The following is a 4327-nucleotide window of genomic DNA, read 5'->3' on the forward strand; positions in this document are numbered from 1 at the left end:
TTTAACGCTGCATTCCCTGTCCTGACATCCTTTACATCCAGTCACGTCATTGTGTGTATCACAGTTCCGTGTGAGCCATTTTGTTGTTTCTGACTGTGCTGCTCGATTTGACACCACTGTAGCTGCTCCCTGCAATCCAAGGCCATTTTATTGAAAACAACTCAGGCTCTGAAGCAAACTCTGTTTCTCGTCTCGGTTTCTAACATTAAATCACCAGAGAGATTGGATCAGTTCCGATAATGGTGAGTAAAATCCAAGGTAGCAAAATCAGGCAAACGGCATTTATTTTCAACTGGCATTGGTTTCACATTCATCATTAGGTCCACAATTCCAGAGCTCTTTCTCAGTGAATCCAAATTCCACCATCTGCTCAGACCAGGTCGCCAGAATGTATTCCAAGTCACTGGATTAATCGTCTAGCAGTAATACCACGAGGACATCCCCTCCCCAGAGGGATAAACAGGCTGAGAGCCCACTATCAGAGCGTTTCCAGGCTCTCCTGGGATAGTTTGACCAGCACAATAAAGTGTGACTATTCCTGACACATTGGAATGGCTGGTGAGGCAGCGCCTCTTCTCACAGGAGTGCCGGATATATTCCGTGCCTGTTTCAGGACAGTCATTGTCGGGAGTAATTGCGACATAGAGATGTACAGCACAGACAGACTCTTTGGGCCAAATTTTTCTTGCCCATCAGATATCCTACATTTATCCAATGCCATTTGCCAGTATTTGGCCCATATCCATCCAAACGCTTGCTGTTCATAGAACAGAGAATAGTACAGTACAGCACATCACAGTACATGCCCTTTGGCACTCAACGTTGTGCCAACCTTTTATCCTACTCTAAGATCAGACTGACCTACATACCCTTCATTGTATTATCATCCATGTGCCTATCCAAGAGTTGCTTAAATGTCCCTAATGTATCTGATTGTACTACTTTCGCTGTCAGTGCTTTCTACGCACCCACCACTTTCTGTGTAACGAACCTACCTCTGACATCTACCCTAAACCTCCCTCCAATCACCTTTAAATTATGCCCCCTCATGATACCTACTTCTGCCCTGGGAAAAAAATCTCTGGCTATCCAATCTATCTGTGCCTGTCAGCATCTTGTACACCTCTATCAAGACAACTCTGATTTTTCTTCACTCCAATGAGAAAAGCCTTAACTCCTGCAACCTTTCTTCATAAGACATGCCCTCCAGTCCAGGCAGCATCCTGGTAAATCTCTCCTGCACCCTCTCTAAAGCTTCCACATCCTTCCTTTAATGAGGCAACCAGAAGATGATATTCCAAATATGGTCTAACCAGGGCTCCATAACCTCGCAGCTCTTAAACTCAATTCCCCTGCTACTGAAAGCCAACACATCACATGCCTTCTTAACAACCCAATCAACTTGAGTAGCAACTTTGAGTGATCTATAGACATGAACCCCAAGATCCCTCTATTCATCCACACTGCCAAGAATCCTGCCTCTGACCCTGTACTCTGCATTCAAATTCATCCTTCCCAAGTGAATCACTTCACACTTGTCCAGGTTGAACTCCATTTGCCACTTATCAGCCCAGTTCTGCATTATATTGATGTCCAATTGCAACCTACAACTGCCCTCCATACTATCCACCACACCACCAACCTTCGAATGTCTTTGATGTAGGAGAGAGTGGCTCGGGTTTCTGGACATGTTTTGTCTGTTGCTTGGGTTTGTTGCTGGGAAATCAGCAGACTGTGTTCACTGGGTACCCGTTCTTTTTGAAAACATCTCAGAAATGACTGCCAGACTGCTCAGACCCATTGGCATCATGGTCACCCACAAACCCACCAACGCACTAAAACAGCAGCTAATGAACTTGAAAGACCTGATACAGACAACAAGCAAAACTAATGTCATTTACAAAATACCTTGCAAGGACTGTACCAAACACTACATTGGACAAATAGGCAGAAAACTAGCCACAAGGTTAAATGAACACCAACTAGCCACAAAAAGACATGACCCACTCTCACTAATATCCTAACATATGGATGAGGAAGGACACCACTTCGACTGGGACAACACATCCATCCTAGGACATGCCAAACAAAGACATACACCAGAATTCCTAGAAACATGGCATTCCAACCGGAACTCTATCAACAAACATATCGAGTTAGATTCCATCTATCATCCCCTGAGAAAAGGAACGGGAAGTGACTTCACCACTGGAAATGACATCACCACAGGAAATGACATCACCAACCCAAATAAACCCAAACAGATATATATATATATATAGAAAGCAGGAATTATCAGCAGTGCTTCACCTGAGGCCAACTGAAGATGTTACCTGGTAGGGTCATGAAACGTCTGGAAATGAACCTTCCAGCTCAGCGAACAAACCTATATCCAAAAGTGTGAGGGACTGTTATAGGTCGCAACGGAACATTGACAGGATGCAGAATTGGGCTAATAATTGGCAGATGGAGTTCAACCTGGAAAAGTGTGAAGTGATTCATTTTGGAAGATTGAATTTGAACAAACAATACAGAGTTAAAGGCAGGATTCGTGGCAATGTGATGGAACAGAAGGATCTTGGGGTCCACGTCCATAGATCACTCAAAGTTACCACCCAAGTTGATAGTGTTGTTAAGAAAGCGTATGATGTGTTGGTTTTCATTAGCAGGGGGATTGAGTTTAAGAGGTTATGATGCAGCTCTATAGAGCTTAGGTTAGACCACACTTGGAATATTGTGATCAGTTTTGATCACCTCATTGTATGAAGGATTTGGAAGCTTCAGAGATGACATTCACCAGGATACTGCCTGGACAAAAGGGCATGTCTTATGAAGAAAGGTTGAGGGAGCTAGAGCTTTTCACATTGGAGTGAGGAAGGATGAGAGTTGACTTGATTGAGATGTGCAAAATGATGAGAATCATAGACAGAGTGGACAGCCAGAGACATTCTCCCAGGGCAGCAATGTCGATCATGAACAGTTATAATTTTAAGGAGATTGGAGGAAGGTTTCGGGGAGATGTCATAGGTAGGTTCTTTACACAGCAACTAGGTGGTGCGTTGAATGCACTGCCAGCGGTGGTAGTAGATTCAGATACATTAGGGACATTTAAGTGACTCTTGGATAGGCACATGGATGACAGTAAAATGAGGGGATGTAGGTGAGTCTAATCAGAGAGCAGCACAGGCCAGCACAGCATTGAGGGCCGAAGGGTCTGTACTGTAGGAATGCTGTGGGAGATGTCTGAAGGAGCTCTTACAATCACAACTGATGTGACTACAAGATAGGCCCATTTCCAGAATGAAATCTCCATTCAGACATCATTTTTTATCAAAGTTAGTGTGGCATTCCTTCACTGAAATATAAACACACAAGAATATAGATTTGGTTTTACTAATAAAACAGATGATTACAATTGAAAAAAACTTTAAAATAAAAGAATAAAAATATTAAACAAATCAAGCTATCTAAATATTACAAGATATAAAAACACAGAGTAAAATAAATCAGGCACTGAAGAAGGGTTACTGGACTCGAAATGTTTACTCCACTTTCTCCGAAAGACTCGGTAATTGGACAAAGCTGTGGTAGATGGAGATTAATTCAAACAAACATAAAGTTAGCTATTTTGGACCAAAACAAATTGATCAGGCTCCCTTCTAGATGGGATGAAGCTAAATGCAGTGAATATCCAAAGAGACTTGGGGGTTCAGATTAGATTAGATCCCCTACAGCGTGGAAACAGGCCCTTCAGCCCAACAAGTCCACACCGACCCTCCAAGGAGTAACCCACCCAGACCCATTTCCCTCTGACTGATGTTCAGGAGCACAGATCTTTAATGTGTCACAAACAGGTACAGGGAATAATCCAGGAAGCTAATGGATTGCTTCCCAATATATTGAGCAGACTGGAGAACAAGGATGGAGAAGATACACTCCAGTTAAACACACCCCAGGTTAGAGCTCACTCGATGCACTGAGAGCAGATCTGGGCAGCACACTTCAGGAAGGATATTTGGCCTTGGAGGGGAGTACAAGGTAATTTACAAAAATGAGAATCAGGGGTTATGTTAGAAGGAGAACTTGTACAGATTAGGCATGTTTTATCCAGAATTTAGAAAGTTAGGGAACTATTTCATTGAAGTCTTCAACAGGAAAAGACAGTGTTGATAAAAATAAACTATTTGTGCTACATCTGCCCATTTTGTTGGCATCATGCATTTTCTCTGATTTCTCAAGTCACCTCAATGTCTCTTCCCATATCGAAACAACATTTCATTCCAACTTAAAATTCTCACCACCAAAATTATCTCCATTGTTTAATGGA

Source organism: Chiloscyllium plagiosum, unplaced genomic scaffold, assembly GCF_037043375.1.
Source record: "Chiloscyllium plagiosum isolate Xiang-an unplaced genomic scaffold, Cpla_swu_hap1 HiC_scaffold_12, whole genome shotgun sequence".
In the NCBI taxonomy this organism is placed as follows: domain Eukaryota; kingdom Metazoa; phylum Chordata; class Chondrichthyes; order Orectolobiformes; family Hemiscylliidae; genus Chiloscyllium; species Chiloscyllium plagiosum.